Source organism: Macaca fascicularis, chromosome 16 (genome assembly GCF_037993035.2).
Source record: "Macaca fascicularis isolate 582-1 chromosome 16, T2T-MFA8v1.1".
Classification (NCBI taxonomy): domain Eukaryota; kingdom Metazoa; phylum Chordata; class Mammalia; order Primates; family Cercopithecidae; genus Macaca; species Macaca fascicularis.
In genome coordinates, this window is record NC_088390.1 from 11099790 (window position 1) to 11119055 (window position 19266).

The following is a 19266-nucleotide window of genomic DNA, read 5'->3' on the forward strand; positions in this document are numbered from 1 at the left end:
TTTGCCATTTAACATTGTAGAGGATAATCTTGAAGTTAATCTGTTTTTATAAAATAGAAAGGTAGGGCGGGGCGCAGTGGCTCACGCTTGTAATGCCAGCACTTTAGGAGGCCGAGGCAGGCAGATCACGAGTTCAGGAGTTCAAGACCATCCTGTCCAACATGGTAAAACCCCATCTCTACAAAAAATATAAAAATTAGCTGGGCATGGTGACGTGCGCCTGTAATCCCAGCTACTACGGAGGCTGAGGCAGGAGAATTGCTTGAACAGGGACCCAGGAGGCAGAGTTTGCAGTGAGCCAAGATAGTGCCACTGCACTCAAGCCTGCAAGACAGGGTGAAACTCCATCTCAAAAAAAAAAAAAAAAAAGAAAAGAAAAGAAAAGAAAAAATAGAAATATAGGCAACTTGTTAAATCTATCTTCTTATACTTTATCCTCAAGTTCAAGGCATAGCTCTATCTAGTAGAAACTCTATCTAATGTTTATTGAAGCCTTTTTTTTTTCTTTTTTGTTGCCCAGGCTGAAGTGCAATGGTGCGATCTGGGCTCACTGCAACTTCAGCCTCCAAGGTTCAAGCAATTCTCCCGCCTCAGCATCCAGAGTAGTTGGGATTACAGGAACCCACCACCATGCCCAGCTAATTTTTGTATTTTTAGTAGAGACGGGATTTCACCACGTTGGTCAGGCTGGTCTCAAACTCCTGACCTCAGGTGATCTGCCCGCCTCAGCCTCCCAAAGTGCTGGGATTATAGGCGTGAGCCACCGTGCCCAGCCATTTATCGAAGCCTTTTGATCTGCAAGTTTAGGTGTTCAGTTTTAGGATAATTTTATTTGCTTCTGCTCAATTTCTCCTTTTCTCCCCATCAAATACACTGTTAATATACATTTTGGCTCTCTCTTTTCTGTTATCTACTTGTAGCATCACCCCTTTCATGAATGTGTTTTATTTTTCTTTTTCCTCTTGATTGTGGGTGAGTTGCTGATAACATTGCTGATGTAATTTTTTTTTTTTGCACTGTCGATTCTTTTCTTAACTCTTTTTATACGTTAAAAAGTCTCTTTTCACATGTTTAATATTAATGTTTTTCACTTATCTCATCTAGTTCCCTTTTTATAATTCCTTCTTAACAGCTGCCTTTTGATCTCACTGCATTGTCTTTTGTTTTAATACTGTTGACAATACAAGACAAACGTCTAAAATTTATGTCTGCTTCCTGCAGTAAATCTCTTTAAAAAAGAATGCTCTTCTATTGCTATGGAAATAGTATACTACCCATCTGTGTTTAGGATCTCCTCATGTATCTCGTTTTATTTTGCTTCTGTTTTTTCATATCTGAACAATAAAGCTTCTATCTGCGTCTAGAATTTGTTCCCCAAAATAGATGAGTGGGTTCTTCTGAGATCATCTCACTGAGGTCTTAAGTTTGAGGGCAGTCTGAGGATGGAGAGAGATCTACACTCATGGAGCAGAAAGGCAATTTCATGAATGGGTAGTGTCTTTTCTGTGGCAAAGCCACTGAGCTGGGCATCCATCCTGGTTGTCAGATTGTCGTGTTCCTGGCCCACCATAGCTGGATGAGCCATAGTGTTCTGCGGAGTGCGTGTGTGTGTGTGTGTGTGTGTGTGTGTGTGTGTGGTGGGGGTTGGGGGAGTGTGTGCTGCAGCCTCCAGTCCGTTGTTTGCTGCAGCTGCCATGCCCTGGTCTACCAAGGTAGTTAACCGTGACATTCCCATTGCCCCATTGCACTGATAAAGAAACTCCGCATCTTCCATAACTGCCACCAACAGTCTTATACTTGACACACAGAACTTCCTAGTGTTCAAGTTTTCATTTGTGAGGTGTTAATCCACATATAACCCAGAACGGACATATAGCCCTTCATGTGTTAACTCAGTGCTCTTTCCTATGCCTGGAATATGTCAATATACATTTTTCACCCTTCCAGTTTCTACTCCTTGAATGCCTGGCTTAGTGGTTCTTTTCCATGCCAGATACTTTTGGGTTTCTCCAGCCAGAGTTATTTCTCCTATTGTACCTTATACATATCTCTATTTCAGCACTTGGTAAGTTGTGTTTTAATTGCTTATTCTTCTGTCTTCCTAGTTAGCATATGAATTCTAAGTTGTCAAGGATGTGTTTTATTCATCTCTATTTTCCCTTCTTTGTTCTTGGCATCTAACAGACTGCTCAGTAAATGTTTATAAATGAACTAATTGAGTGAGGAGACTTGAACACTTCCTTTATCTTTGGTTTGGTGGTCTGTGTGGGAGCTTAGTTTTGAGTGAATGTTGGAATTGCAATTCTCCTAAGCACATCTGTCTCTGCTGACTATGTATCTTGTCTGTGACAGTCCTCCTGGCTTGCAAACCAGGGAACAGCCGAAAACTCCAAACACATTGTCTTCCACTCCTAACAGGTACACGATGTTTGCAACCACCGCCTCCCTTTCTCTAACTCTTCAAAAACAAGCCATGCTAACTGTTAATTGGAAGAGGCCTTTAACTCTAAAAAGAAGACAACCCACTTTTTCAAGTTCTTGTTGCTATAAATCACACTACGTCTATAGCAAGATGCCTGTCTCTCTTTCCTGACAAAAATGTAGAATTGAATGTGCCAAGCCCTCTCTGCTAGGTGTGCTTTCCTTTCAATATTTCAACCAAATGTCAGAGAGACAGGAGAATGTCTTATCTTTAAGGAAATCCTGTCTAATGATTTAGAAGGAAGATTGAGATGGAGCCTGGTGCTAATTATATTCTGTTTTTCTCTAGAATTGAGGGATATGCTTGGGAGCTGGTAAACAGTGGGGGCCAGGGTGCAGCTATATCTTTAGATGCAGAAAGTATCTTAATAAACAAGAGTTGCGTGGTTTTTTGTCCAATCTGTGGATTTTTTCTTTCTTTTTTGCAGTGTATTGAGGGATAATTGCTATGTGAAAACCTGCACATATTTATAGTATACAATTTGATATATGTATTCACCTGAAAAAATATGACCATTATCAAAATTGTGTACATGCATATGTATAAATCTTGTGGATTTATGTGACATCAGGATCAAAGGTTCTACATCCGCAAGGGCTTATAAATTTTGTCAATTTTTACCCTGTTGCAGACATTGATTTTCTTTTTTTTTTTTTTTTGTCACCTGACCTTTAAGCTTTTCTCAGGTTTTCTTTTCTTTTCTCTTTTTTCTTTTCTTTTTTTTTTTTTTTGAGATGAATTCTCACTCTGTCGCCAGGCTGGAGTGCAGTGGCACAATCTTGGCTCATTGCAACCTCCGACTCCCTGGTTCAAGAGATTCTCTTGCCTCAGCCTCCCAAGTGACTGGGACTACAGGCACGTGCCACCACACCCAGCTAATGTTTGTATTTTTAGTAGAGACGGGGTTTCACCATGTTGGCCAGGATGGTCTCAATCTCCTGACCTCGTGATCCACCTGCCTCAGCCTCTCAAAGTATTGGGATTACAGGCGTGAGCCACCGCATTCGGCCTAGGTTTTATTTTCTCTGTCACCGTAGCTTTCTACATCGGAGTGAGTTTTGTTTTCCCTTGACACTGATTCTGGTTAGTCGGTAGCCACTAACATTGTATGTGTCAGGGAAAAAGGATTTTATCCATTGTGGTTCTGCGCTTTCTCTCATTGAATCACAGTTCTCTGACTGAGTCTTCTTCCAGAACCTTTGTGGAGTCCCTCTTCCACATTCTGACCACAACTCCAACCGTGTGGATGGAAGTGAATATTTCTACCACCTTCTCCCCCACTGACTCATTCCCATGGCTTCATAACCCTTGGGGCATGCTGATGCTCAATTCTGCCTTCCTCTTAATCATAGTTTCTTCAATGACTAGCCAGTGATAGCTGTAGGGTCTTCAGGCTTTAGCTAACATGTTAACAGGATTCTAGTGGTGATCTCACTCCAACATGAGATTTTTCATCTGATATCCATTAATATGGGAAGCATTGCACACTTGGAATGAAAAAGAAAAAACGTTGTTAGGCTGTCGTATAGGTTTAATCTGAAAGCATAGTTGAAAGCATCTTAACTCAGACTAGAAAGTGGTCACTCAGATTGCCACCCCTTGAAAAGGGATAACTCATTTCCCTTTTCCCAGACAGAATACTTGAAATCAGGCTAGAATCGTAGAGTCTTTAAATTACCTTGTGATCACTTGTTTGATACATAAGACAGAGTCATTTCTCCAGGGGACTGTAAAACTTGTTTTACAAATACTGTTTGAAACAAGCGGGTCATCCGTGGGGTTGGAAATCTTTTTACCATGGGCAGATTCTTATAGGTGTAATAATTATAATGTAATTTACTCTGTGTTTTGTTGCTGTAGCATGTTTACTGCCTAGTTTGGCAAAAGCTGGAGGAGGCAACAGGATTGAGCGAAGTTTGGGGAAAACTAGGTATATTTGTAGATAAGGGTGGTTATCACGCATGCTCAAGAAAGACAGAGACTACCATTCAATCCAGCAATCCCACTACTGGGTATCTACCCAAAGGAAAATAATTCATTGTATGAAAAAGACACTTATACACACATGTTTATAGCAGCACAATACACAATTGCAAAAATATAAAACCAGCCTAAATGCCCACCTACCAATGAGTGGATAAAGAAAGTGTGGTATATATACACCACGGAATACTACTCAGTCATAACGAGGAATGAAATTATGATATTTACAGCAATCTGAATGGAGTTAGAGATCATTATTCTAAGTGAAGTAACTCAGGAATGGAAAACCAACTATTGTACGTTCTCACTTATAAGTGGGAGCTAAGCTATGATGATGCAAAGGGATAAGTAATGTAATGGACTTTGGGGATTCAGGGAAGGGTGGGAGGGAGATGAGGGAAAAAAGACTACACACTGGGTACAGCGTACACCGCCTGGGTGATGGGTGTATCACAATCTTAGAAATCACCACTAAAGAACTTATCCATGTAACTAAAAAAACCTGGTTCCCAAAAGCTATTGAAATAAATAATACAAAAAAGAGGCCGGGCGTGGTGGCTCATGCCTGTAATCCCAGCACTTTGGGAGGCTGAGGCAGGTGGATCACCTAAAGTCAGGAGTTCAAGACCAGCCTGACCAACATGGTGAAACTCCGTCTCTACTAAAAATATAAAATTAGCTAGGCATGGTGGGGAATGCCTGTAATCCCAGCTACTTGGGAGGATGAGGCAGGAGAATCACTTGAACCTGGGAGGCGGAGGTTGCAGTGAGCCGGGATTGTGCCATTGCACTCCAGCCAGGGCAACAAGAGTGACACTCCATCCAAAAAAAAAAAAAAGAAGAAGAAAGAAAGAAATAATAATAAAAAACAATTTCTGCTCTCAAAAAAAGAAAGAGAAAAAGGGAGAGAGGTCATTATAAGATAGCAAATAGAAGTAGAAAAGCATTAGGGATAGGGATTTTGAAAACATGGGAAAACTCTGATTCTAACTTTTAAGGATAAAGATTAATGAAAACAGACACGGTTGTATGTTTTTGTTTTGGCTACTATTTGATGCTGGTTGGATGTCCCACCATAGTCTCGTGTTGAATTGTAATCCCCAATGTTGAATGTAAGGCCTGGTGGGAGGTGTTTGGGCCATGGGGACAGATCCCTCATGGCTTGGTGCTGTTCTTATGACAGTGAGTGAGTTATCTCGAGATCTGTTTGTTTAAATGTGTGACACCTCCACTCCCTCGTACTTGTTCCTGCTTTCACCACATGACATGTCTGCTCCTGCTTCACCTTTTGCCATGAGTGAAAGCTCCCTGAGGTCCCCTTCCCCACCCCACACCCCCAGAAGCCAGGCAGATGCTGGCGCCATGCTTGTACAGCCTGCAGAATTGTGAGCCAATTAAACATCTTTTCTTTATAAATTACTCAGCTTCAGGCATTTCCTTATAGCAATGCTAGAAAGGCTGAATGCACTATTGCTGCATAACAAACTACCCACCACTTAGTGACATAAAACAACTGTTAGGCTGTGCTCACAAATTCTCTGACCCAGCCCCAGCAGGAGTGGCTTGTCTTTGTTCTAAGGTATCTGGGACCAGCTGGGAAGACTCAATAGCTGGGGGCTGGAGTTACCTGGAGCTGTCTTCACTAAACGTGCACGGCAGTCGATGTTGGCTATCAACTAGGACTTCAGCTGGGCCTACCTCAATTGGAATTCCTGCGCAGGTATTCTACACACAGCCCGACCTCCCTCACAATATAGAAGTCTCAGGGTAGTATAAGACTTCTTATATGGGATCAGTTTCAAGTATGAATGTTCTAGTGAACAAAGAGCAGTTGCATTGATTTTTATGATATGGCTTTGGAAGACGGAACAAAACTTCTGTTATATTTTTGTAGTCAAAGCTGTCACAGGCCTGTGACATGTGACACATGATTCAAGAGGATGGGACACTGACCGTAATTCTTAATGGGAATCGTGTGAAAAAATTTGTAGGATATTTTGTTTTGTATTGTTTTGCTTTAGGGACAGGGTCTTGCTCTGTTGCCCAGGCTGGAGCAGAGTGGCATGATCAGGACTCACTGCAGCCTGGAACTTCTGGGTTCAAGCAATCCTTGCACCTCAGCCTCCCAAGTAGCTGGAATTACAGACACACACCACCACACCCAGCTTGGAACATATTTTAAAACCAACACAGTTTTGTAATTCACCTGATCTACCCTACTCTAAGCTCTTAAAGGATTCATCCACGGATCTTACTATCTATTTTTGCTTCACAACTGAGTGAATCTCAATATATCATAATAAGTAGATGTTGAGTAAAATAAACGAGTGAGTTCACGTAAGATGATCATAATCTTTTTAGATAAAATAATGCAAAATGTTTGGAGAAATTGAATTATTTAGATGGCAAAGTGTATAGAAAAGTGTAATATGTTCAACACAAAGTGTATAGAAAAATGTAATATGTTCAACAAGAAAGGAATAAAAGTTCTGAAGGGACAGTATAAAACATATTTGGGTTTTCCCCTTGAGACTGTGAACCCCATGAAGGTTGATGTGGAATCTGTTACTCATCTCTATCTAAAACTTGCATCAGGCTTGTCATGTAGGAAATATTGAGTAAATACTCTTGAATTGGTGGAGAAAAATTAGCCTTAAGTCTGAGTTTATACCTAAACCTTTATGAACTCAGGAACAGGGGTGAAGACATAACTAGAGGTGATAAAAACAGACAAGAGAGAGCTTGATGTGTCTATGAGAGGACATGATAGCTGCCTGTGGATACTGAAAAAACTTCTAAGCAGCATCGGGTAAAGACCTCATCCATGATGCTCAAGTGGGAGAACTGGCACCAAGGGTGAGGTGGGTTTGAGATTCACTTTGGAAAAAGCTATTCAACCACAGAATTAACTGTAAACTCTCCCACACTAAGTTTGGTAGAAAATACTTGAGCTGTATCAGGTTCAAAAGGTTTATAAGGTAGAAAACATGGGGTTCAATCTTAACTGAGGCAGACCCCTAAAAGGAACGTAATTCAATGTTTGAAGCAATCTAGAAACCTTATAAATTTTGGCACAACTTAATAGGAAATGTATGGACCCAAACCATGAAAAATAAAACCCCTATAGGAAATGCGTTAATAAAAAACACTCTTTATTTTGTGTATTCCAGTGGGTGGTTTCTTGCAAAACTTTTAAGAGTTTAGGGCCAGGTTAGAAAAGCATGAGTAGGCAGTTTTGGAATGTTTACAGTCTCTATGTGAGGTTCATGAGCACGGGAAGGAGAAGGAGAAGCTTCTAAGACTAGTGGTTCTCACAGTATGACCTCCAGAGGACCAGCACTATCAACATTACATGATAATTTGTTAGAAATTAAAAATTTTGAGCTCCTCCCAGACCTACTGAATCAGAAACTCAGGAGTAGGGCTCAGAAATCTGTGTTTTAGCAAGATGTCTAGGTGATTCCAACACGAGTAAAAGTTTGAGAACAACTGAATTAGACCACTTTTAGGGACCCTTCTAACTCTTAAGATCTTATTTCATTAATACATATTCCACATGACCATACACTCCTCAAAGGTAGAAATCACACCTTGTATTTCTCATGGTTTCTCACAGAGACTCACAGTTCTGGCATCTGTCAGATTCGTAAGAAGAAATCATTAGTAAAATTTCAGAAGTCGGACCACCTCAAAAGACTTAAAATTCCATCTTCAAATTACAGATTGACATCTCTTTTATTTCCTGCCCTTCCTGAGCCTTCCTTGAAGTTCAGTGTTCAAAATAGGGGCTGGGCACTGTGGCACGTGCAGATACTCACGAGGCTGAGGTGGGAAGATTACTTGAACCCAAGAATTCAAGACCAGCCTGGACGACCTAGTAAGACCCCATCTCAAATTTTAAAAAAATTACAATTTAAAATAAAAGAAACTGAGAGGATCTTATTCAGTTTTCCAGAAAAAGATCCTGTAAAGTTGGTAGAGGAGCAATTTTTGGATATTCAGACTCAAGTGAAGAGTCAGTATTCTTATTACTTTGGGATTGGATTTATGTATGATGAAATTGTTTTTATTTGATTCTTACATACTTCCTGCAAGGAACACATGTTATGAAACTTTAAGTTAATGTTTGATTGTTCTATGCCTAAATGGCAAATGCTAATAACAGTCAAACTGAAAGATGTTGCAAAGAGTCAGAAAGCCTGTGAAGGTAGTTGAAAGCCTTCTTTTACAGATATGCCAACTAAGGCCCAGAGAAAGGAAGTGCTTTGCCCAGGGTTACAAAGCTTTTTATTAATGGTACATCCAGGATTAGACCCCAGATTTTCTGACTTCTGGATCAAAACATTTACCATGACATTAGAAATTCCCAAAGCAGGATGACTGAGGTATATCTCTATTTTAAAATCCTACGTAAAAGTAAATGTCATGATGTTTTTTAGAGTTTAGAAACATTGGTGTATGCAAATTGCATGCCTCTATTCAGAAGATATGGCATGTCTGGATTAATCTTCTCTATTGTTACTTTAAGTAGAAATGACTCATCATGTATTTCACTAACTGAAACACATTGAATAGAAAATAAAATCACTGCCCTAGAGCCCTGTCTGACACTAATGTATGCATGTTTATCTTTGCCTTCATATTCCACTAGACAGTTGTGTCTGTGAAGAAGCTTTTAAAAGTGTTTTCAATGGAGAAAGCTGTGCTTGTAGCTCTAGCTAGATTTGACTGGTGGCTGTTGAGTCATAGATGGGATTGAAAGAGCCCATGGTGATAGTTCATAAAGTGGATTCTAGAGCTGCTGGTTTGCCCAATGCCAGGACTTGTCTCTGGGCACCAAGTAGGCACTCAAGAAATTAAAATGATCTCCTGACTTTGAAGCTCCACTTCAGGTATTATATTTATTTGAATTCATTTATTGAACAAATTTATATTGGAGAGGCCATAAAACCTAATAACTAAGAACACAAGTGTTAGAGTCAGATTGAGTTCGAAGGCCAGCTCTACCCCTTCCCTTGCTTTTAGGCTTTAGACAAGTTACTTACTCTCTCTGAGTCTTACTTTCCTAACCTATAAAAAGGGGTTCATCAGTTAGGATTCAATCAGAGAAGCAGATCTAGGAGATTTGGCCTTATGCAATTATGGGTGCTTGTTAAACACTGTCTGCAAAGCTCCTGTCTTTGTGACTGATGCTGGTTCCTGAAGCGTTCAGGGCAGGCAGTTGGGAAGCAAAAGTGGATATAAGGTGGAGAAGAGGAAGGGCAAGTTGGGATGCATGGGCATGAATGAGAGCCTTCAAGGACCAATCGGAACCTGTGTCAATTCTCATTGCTTCCAACTTCGATGAAGTGGGTGTCCTGTAAGAGAAGCTGACATTCTTCATCAAAGAACTAAACATACACCTAGCTGAGGAGACAGAGAAATTAAAGTTGTATCCAGGGGAAGGTGGAGCAGCTGTGGGCTTGACTGTTACCCCAGGTCAACCAGGTTAGCCAGCAGATCAGCAAGAACTGCCTAAGCACAAAAACAAAATGGCCCCACTTCACTTTTGTGTTCCAAATCTGGCGTGAAAGTCAACCCAACTCCGAAACACCACGAAGGGGATTCTGGGAAACGTAGTTCAGTCTAGCAAGGTGGACAGGTCGCACAGATACCACATAGGGTGAACCAGCCCACTCTGTAGACTTACTATGAGTGTGAAGCCTGAGAAAATACACAGTGATTATGATGATGATGTCACGTGGTTTCCACTGTGAACAATAGTCTATTTCAGATATGGTAGAGGCCAGAAACATGTCTTGAGCCCCTGTTCTCAAGTTCTTTACATTCTAACATAAGAAAGAACACGTGAGGATGAGACATTATAATTTTAACAGTTCCCCATAATTACAATGTTGCAAGAATTGGTCTGTTTTGAATGGACCAGTTTGGGGGGCTTACCCTTTAAAACATTAAAATTATTTCTTATTTTAATCATTTTTAATGAATATCTTTCACACATGCATTTTACATTTTGTGACATCTTACATAGTATGAAGGAAACCATTTAAGCTTTCCTGTATGACTCAGTCATCACTGGGAGTGTCAGTTAATCGCATTGTTCTATAATGGGCACAGTTGTATTTGAAGCAATTTGGGCTGACGCTAAATGATTCTATTGATTGACATTGTTCTCTCTTGTTCTCTGCTGGCATTTGCCGTGATTTTTAGTCTTCATGCCTATGGTAATATCTCTCCCTTCTTCTAATCTGCTGCTTCCAATCTGCTATCAACTGAGAAACCAGATAACAAAGCTTGTAAAAACTGTGCACAACATGCAATAACATAAGCCTGATGAGAACTTGAGCAAAACCCATTTTACTGCATTTTTTCCCTTTCTCAGAGCAATGCAATTTCAATGCCCCCATAAGTAGTGTTTCTTTCATTTTGTAGATTACTAGGTAAAGAAGGACAGCATACTTTTATACAGAATGGAGGCACTTCCAGCAAGTGAGGCCAAGTGGTGCCTTGGCTCTCTATGTGAACAAAGGTTTCCTGATACTCAGTCAAGAAGGCCAGTGGGAAGATGGAGTTATCATACAGCACAAAGCAATCTAGATGTGTGGGCTCAAAAGGACCTTCCTGTGGCAATTGGGACCATTGTCACACTGGATATGGCAGTTTAGTTTCAGCAAGATGTCCCTAGCCAATGAAGTTTATGCTAGTAATTGTAGTTTTTAAATTTTATATTCTTTGCCATTTGATTTCTAAATTTTATAGTTTAAAAATACCTATAACATGGGATGTTTATACATAGGTTCTTATGGTGTGTATAATTGCAGTAAGCGTGCTTGTGCATGGGGAAGCATTTTCTTTTGACGAGTAAGAATAACTTTCGAGTAAGCTTCAGCCCTATCTCAAATTATGCTCATTTCAGTTTTCTGCTCACGTTAAGGAGACATCTTTCAATTCTGCCTGTCTGGGGGCTTCTATTTCCTTCAGCCTTTGCATTGGCAGTGTTCAGTTTTGCTTTGTGATGCATTGTAGCATAACAGCCAAGAAATGGGCTCTGGGGTCAGGCAATGTAGGTTTGAATCTCACTTCTAAGAAATCACTGGTTACGTGGCCTTGAGCAAGTTAAACTCTCTGTGTCTCAGTTTCCTCCTCCATTCAGCAGAGATAACACATTATATACCTGCTAGGGTCCTTGTGAGGATTAGATGATGCAGTTCGTACAAAGTGTTAAGAACAGTGCCTGGCAAAAAAATGAGTACTTCTTAAATGTTGGCTATTGATATTCTGGCTTTTCTGTCATTCCAGAGTCTCCAAGCATAAAATGATGCTGAAAAGAAATGAAATGAAAGGAAGACGAGCCAAACCATGAAAGTTAATACTGGCATTATGAAAAGTATTGCTATGAATCCAATTTATTTAATTATAAGTGTTTTTAATTAATTTCAAAAGAAGATGGCCATCCCCATCAGTGTTTGGCAGAATGCCTGCATTTGAGGTTGAAGAAAATACTGTGTGTGTGCACATGCGCATGTAATGCTGTCATGATGAAAAACGACTTCAATCATCAATTCGAAATCCTGTTCAAAGTGAAATCACATTTGCCTGACAAACAACACAGCATCTACCAATTAGAATCATGTTTACTTGGCAGAAAGAGCATTTGTGAAACCAAACACCAGTGTCACAGCCACAGAGGAGAATTGCATTTTATTCGCCTTTTGGTTCTAGCATAAAACATAAAAGGTACTCAACTGGTGTCTAAAGAATGAACGAATGTATCATTTAATAAATGACGAACACACAGAGGAAAGAACACGTAGGAGCTGTCTGCAGAAGGTGAGAACAAGTGTCAAAAAGGAATAAACAAAATAACAAAAAGAGTAGATTAGTGGAAATCCATATTGTTCTCAAGCTGCAAACTGATCCAACGATGTAGGTCTCACCTCAGTTGGTCCTCAGTGGTAACTGCAAGATTTGGGGTGGAAAGAATGGTGGTGCAAATGCGTGTAAATAAAGTGTGTGTGTATTTGAATGTGTGCACTTTTTAATTAATTTAATCTGGCTCACCCAACCTCTTCTACTTTAGTCCAAAATCACAAAAGAGAAGTTAACGGCCCTTCATTATCAGTCATATGAGACAGACTATGCAATAGCTTTCTTGAAACTCAGTGCACTCTTTCCCTAACTAGCGCTATTATCTTGTCCCTTAATCTATAACTATGAAGGGGGAGAAAGTATGATTTTCTGATTTTCGTCTTCTGTTTGGCTGCTCACTTCTTATTCTCACCGGAATCAGAACATAAAAGAAGAAGATCCTAGGAACCTTAACCCTGAGGGTCTTCATAAGATGGCTTAATTTATTATCCTCCTGTTCCCCTTATGCAGAATGTCAGGTTTGCTAACCAGAAACTGCTGCAAATTTTTTGCAAGAACCGCTATTACCTGGTCCTGCAAGTCCTACAAGAAAGTCCTCTTGGGGACTCTCACCCCCTCTTCTCAACCTGGTTTCTATCCCATGTAAACCACAGAAAATCTCAGGCACAAGACAAAGGGGATTCCCAATGGGTATGAGCTCTGTACATTTCTTAACTTCAAGTTCTTTCACTTATGCTTCACCAGCCTCTTTAGATATTTGCTTGGAATTACAAGTATTAATGTCAGTTCTTGCTGTAGTTGTTGTTGATGTGCCCACAGTGGTGCTGATTGCAGGCTGACTCTGACCTCTGTTCTTCAGATCTATCTGAGCTATTGTTCAACCTCAGCAGGAGGCAACCCCAGGGGCCTGGCTGTGAGCCTCCAGCTGATGCTGTTGTGGGCAATCTCATGGCATTAATAATGTTGAGTGAGAAGACCTGGGATTGAATCTCAGCTCCAGCTCTCTCCAGCTTCATGACCATGGGCATGTTACTTCACGTCTCTGAGCCTAACATCCTTATTGCAAGGAGAATTGAACTAGTCTCTCCCTCCCAGGGTTATTAGGAAAAATCAAAAGAGATAACTCATGTGACTGGAATATGGAAAACCTGCTCTGGAGCAGATGCTTAAATAATTATTATTCCTGCTTTACCCCTGTTGCAATGCTTGTTATATTTTCTTCACACTATAGATCTTAGAGAAAAAAGGTTACAACCCATTGGGATAAAGAGATGAGGCTCTTCAAGCCAGAGGTTTCAGCTGACCCAGACTTCAGCTTATGCGGTATGCCTGCAACCATCCGAGGTTCTCTGCATGCCACCGCATACCTGGTGGGAAGCTTTGGGATGGCAAGTGTGAATCTTGACCCTTATGAAGGTGTGGCCTCTGAGGCAGAGCTGTTCGTATTTGATCATTGAGTCACAGCAGCATGACAGTGGCAACTCACATAATGGTCTCTCTGCAGTGTTCTCACCACGGCGTCCCTGGAAAGTGAGGTGACAGTTTTAGGGCTTCGTCCAGCCCCAGATACGTAGTTAGCTCCCCATAAATATTAACTGTCATTGGCTTTGTAATTACTCTAATTTGAATCAAATTGGGCCTAGAATAACCACAAATTTGTTTTTCTGTCCAGTCACTTTATTCAAAATGCTCCACCCCGTTTCTCCTTTCTCTCCCTTGTGAATATCTCTGTCAGACCCCTCAGTCTTCTCATCATTTTCTGATGTTAAAGAATACAGTAGGAGCTTCGATCTCATTTTAATTTGTTTCCAACTTCTCCACCGACCTTGGCTGGAAGCCTCAGAACGGGACCTTTGAGTAGACGTCTCTTTCCATTCCTTCTTGCTTTCACCTCTGGTATGTTGGGATTTGCATATGGGGGTTGGAGGAAGGGGAAGCACCGTTTTTTGTGGGCACTTCTGGTGGTTTGCAGGTTTCCTGCGTGAGGGAAGAAAGAGTACGGAGGTTTCTCACTCCGTGCGTGCACAGGTGACCCTTGTCACTTCCACTTGCAGTTATTGGCCAAAACTGGCCACTGGCCCTTTCCAACTGGCCACGGAGCTAAGAAGTGTGTTGTGCTGGTTGCCCAGGGAGGAGTGGAGAGCTGGGACCACTGGGGAACACTACAAATCTCCATCACAGGCCATTTGTGTGGTAAGCTCGTTTTAGGAAAGAGTGTTGAATGTCTACGGGAGCAGATGGTGAGGAGAGGGAGTAATGGAGCTGAAAGACCAGTGACTTTGCTATTAGATGATCCTGCTTAAAAACACAACCGCCTAAGTTGGAACCTTTGCACTGTTGGTGGAAACGCAGAACGGCCCAGCTGCTGTGGAAAACAATATGGAGGTTCCTCAGAAAATTAAAAATAGAACTACCATGTAATCCAGCAATCCTGCTTCTGACTTTCCTGTCCCATGTAACGTAGTTTCATTTGCTTACATACAAAGGAAATCTAATCGATATCTCGAAGAAATAACTGCACTCCCACAAACAAACTTAAACAAACAAAGAAACAAAACCCCCCAAAACCCATGTTCTTTGCAGCATTATTGACAATAACCAAGGTATGGAAATAACCAAGTGTCTCCCATAGATGAATAGATAAGAAAATGTGACATATACATATTATGGAACACTACTCAGCCTTAAACAAAAATATCTTATCACTTACAGCAACATGGATGAGCCATACAGACATCATGTTAAGTGAAAAAAGCCAGTCACAGAAGGACAAATACCACATGAGATTCCACTTATACGAGGCATCTATAATAGACTCAGAACAGAGAATACAATAGTTGTTGCCAGGGACTGCTGGGAGGGAGAAATTGTAATTTGCTGTTCAATGGGTATAAAGTTTTAGTTATGCTAGATGAGTAAGTTATAGAGATCAGCTGTATAATATAGTGTCTACATTACACTGTACTATAGTGCACTATAGTAAACAATACAGTGTCATGAAATTCAAAATTTGTTAAGAGGGAAGATGTCATGTTCAGTGTGTTTCTTACCACAAACAAACAACCCCCCCCCACCAAAACTCAAAGAGACACAAGGATACTTTGAAAAGTGTTGGATATATCTATTACCTTAATTGTGGTGATGGTACCACAGGTGTTTGCATATATCCAAATTGCAAATTGTACACATTAAATATGTGCACGGATCTTTGTACGCCAATGATAGTTCAATCAAGGTGTGAAAAAGTCTGTGTTGGCCAGGCACCGTGGCTCATACCTGTAATCCCAGCACTTTGGGAGGCCGAGACAGGCGGATCACTTGAGGTCAGGAGTTTGAGACCAGCCTGGCCCACATGGTGAAACCCCATGTATACAGAAAATACAAAATTAGCCTGGTGTGGTAGTGCATGCCTATAGTCCCAGCTACTCAGGAGGCTGAGGCAGGAGAAACGCTTGAAACTGGGAATCAAGGTTTCAGTGAGCTGAGATCGTGCCACTGCACTCCAGCCTGGGCAACAGGAGCCAAACTCCATCTAAAAAAAGAAAGGCCCAGCACGGTAGCTTACACTTGTAATCTGCTGCTGTTCCTACTATAGGCCTCTCAGCAATATCTGGGTATTTATGGGCCCTGGATATAATGATGTGATAACATTACAATGAATCACTAATGTATTAGTGCCTCATCTAGAGCCAAGTGGGCAAATGCACAGAGACGAGGATTTAGGGACAAAACACCACTTGGAGATATCGAAGCTCTGGAACCATTTCTAGAGGTCAGCTCTGCCCAGCCTTGACAGCTAACCTGATAAACAGACTTACCAAGAGAGAGGAGTAATGGGGCCAGGTAAAGCATGTCCTGGATCTCACCCTGAAATAGCAGGCCTCTGATTACGGCCCAGAATAGAGAGATTCTTTTATGAAGTGAAAAGAGATGGGCTGGGAACAGTGGCTCATGCCTATAATCCTTGAACTTTGGGAGGCTGAGGCAGGTGGATCGCTTGAGCTCAGGAGTTTTAGACCAGCCTGGGCAACACAGTGAAACCCCTGTCTCTACTAAAAATACAAAAATTGACCAGGTGTGGTGCATGCTGGTAGTCCCCGCTACTTGGCGGGGGTGAGGCAGTAGATTTACTTGAACCAGAGGTCAAGGCTTCAGTGAGCCAAGATCACACCACTGCACTTTCAGCCTGAGTGACAAACTGAAGTCTTGTCTTTAGAATATATATATATATGTGTGTGTGTGTGTGTGTGTGTGTGTGTGTGTATATATTTATAGGTATATAAATATATATAAATATATATTTTTATATATAAATAAAGCCATTTATATATATATAATATAAAATAAATGGCTTTATTTCTTCTCAACATAGAGTGCATGCGAGGAAGGAAGGACTTGGAGGGGAAAGGCAGGGAGGGCTTACTTCAAAGTACAAGTTTTAGGGATGAATTTTGTGCTCAGAACTGGCTGCCCTAGAAGTAATTCTCTCGGTCAGAACTGAGAGACCCTTAGGTGTCGAAGAAGAGGTCAAGCAGTCAAGAAAAAAGGAGAGTGAGGGGAATATATGTCCTGTTTTCGGATTGGTGAATTAAATAAGGCTAGAAGAATCTCAGAAGAGGCAAAGTTTCAGGGAGGAACCTGCAGACGTTTCTGGGTCTCTAAAGACAGGTTCTGGTAGCTCCAAAAGCAGCACATAAGGCTTAGAAAGTTTTGGGTTTCTAGAAATCTCATAAAAAGCTGATGGCAGCATTTATTAGTCTGTTCTTGCATTGCTATAAAGAAACACCTGAGGGTAGGTAATTAATGAGAAAAGAGGTTTTATTGGCTCACTGTTCTGCAATCTGTACAGGTGGCCTCTGCTTGGTTCTGGTAGCTCCAAAAGCAGCACATAAGGCTTAGAAAGTTTTGGGTTTCTAGAAATCTCATAAAAAGCTGATGGCAGAATTTATTAGTCTGTTCTTGCATTGCTATAAAGAAATACCTGAGGGTGGGTAATTAATGAGAAAAGGAGTTTTATTGGCTCGCTGTTCTGCAGTCTGTATGGTGGCCTCTACTTGGCTTCTGGGGGGATCTCAGGAAGCTTTCAGTTGTGGCAGAAGGCAAAGGGGTGTGAGGCATCTCACATGATGGGAGCAGCAGCAAGAGCAAGAGGGTGTAGGTGTTACACACTTTTAAACAACCAAATCTTACGCGAACTCAGTGGCTATTGTGAGGACAGAACCAAGGGGGGATGGTGCTAAACCATTTATGAGAAATCCACCTGCATGCTTCAATCACCTCCCAGCAGGCCCCACCCTCAACACTGGGGATTACAATTCAACATAAGATTTGCTGGAGACACACGTCCAAACCATATCACAGCATAATTAACTTCTCAGGAGATTTCTGCCAGTCAATTTCACGCCCACAGGATGATTCCTGGCAAAGCTAAAACCAAGCTTTCTCCATCCTTTCCTTCCAGCCTTCTCTGTCTACCTCCCCACCCCAGATAACACAGTTGCTGTTGTGGCTCCAGACTAGCAATGTGATACCATTGCTATTACATAGAAAATGCTATTTCTGCGGCAGGCAGATACGTGGTCTACACTGTGTGTGTGTGGGTGGTGGTGGGGGAGGTGCAGGTGGTGGTGGGGAGGTCCTCTTGCACTTAGAAACCATGTATATCTCATTGACTCAACTATTCAGGTTCTTTGAGTTAAAAGAGGTAGAAATGCTCCTCAACCAGTTTAATCTATCTAAGGAAAGTGATTGGTTCATGGAACCAGGGGAATCTTAGAGTGGATCAAGCTGCAGGTTGGATTGTCCGCAGGGTTTGTACAATATCTTCAGAAGTCTCTGTCTTTATTGCTGTCTGTCACTCCCCATCACTCAGCTATCTGCCCCTGCCTGTCTTTGTTTTCAGTTAAGCTTTGTCCATATGGTAACAGAATTCTGTCCTCCTCTTAGACCTGTAGCTCCATCACTGCTTACATGTAATGTAAGCTTATGCTGTCTTTGGAAATTTTGCTTTCTAAAGAAAAGCAATGTTTTATAGGCTGCATTTACGTAAATCTCCCCAAAGGGCTCTGAATCATCTTGATTGGGTCTTGAGTCCAAATTAAAACCAATCAATGTGTCCGGATTGTGGGAATGAGTTTGCAAATGACCCCTCTTGGTGATGTGCCTAACCCTGTGGTAGAAGAGGCAAAGCCAGCCGATTGACAGCCCTATCACACAGGGGCAGGGAAGTCAGTTACCAAAAGGAAGGGAAGCAGAGCACACAAAAGAGAACACATGTTCTGTATGCTGACCTTTTATGCATTTGGCAAGTAGGACATGTAAGAGTTGAGGATTGAATTAATTCTATTACCGGGAAGTGTGGGAATCCTCAGTTCTCGTCTAACTTGGGAGAAAGAATTCAGCCAAGAGACATTTAGTAATGTAAGCAAAAGGTTTATTAAGGAGATAAGAGTACACTCCAAGAGAAGAGCGAGCTGGTCTGGCTGGAAAAGTACCAGTAGCAGTGCTTATTTAAAGAGACCGTATACTCTGAAAGATGAGTCAGAGTGGGCTGCTTAAAAGAGAGAATGAGCCAGCAGCAGCGAGAGTTCCGCTCTGTGGTTTTTATTATGCCAGATTTTTTTCTTTAAGTTCCCACCTGTGTTTCAAGTCTCTGCCTTTGTATTTGTCTCGTTTTCCTGCTTCTGTCCTAAGTCTCTGCCTTTTCCCCACCTAGTTCCTGCTCCCAGGTTAGTGGGACTCTCCCTTACTGTCAGTTGATGTACATGCATGCGTGGGCCTGGTGTCGGATATAAATTCTACCTAATGAGAGTGTTGCTCATTACTGCCACCCCAGTAAGGTCGTATAGTGGTTAAATCTGTACATACTGCACCTGTGTATCTCCTGGGATTTTTTTCCTTTGCCCTCTTTCCATACTTACTAGCATGTAAGC

At 41.4% G+C, this 19266-nt stretch overlaps 1 long non-coding RNA gene across 1 annotated transcript in view; it reads left to right on the forward strand.

Moving 5' to 3' along the window:
* The window catches only part of LOC102118019 (uncharacterized), a 300399-nt gene extending 287911 nt beyond the window's left edge, over window positions 1-12488 (forward strand). The window contains exon 5 of the long non-coding RNA XR_010582277.2: window positions 11765-12488. This is a non-coding gene — a long non-coding RNA (uncharacterized lncRNA). The remainder of the gene's footprint in view (window positions 1-11764) is intronic.
* The last annotated feature ends 6778 nt before the right edge of the window (window positions 12489-19266 follow it).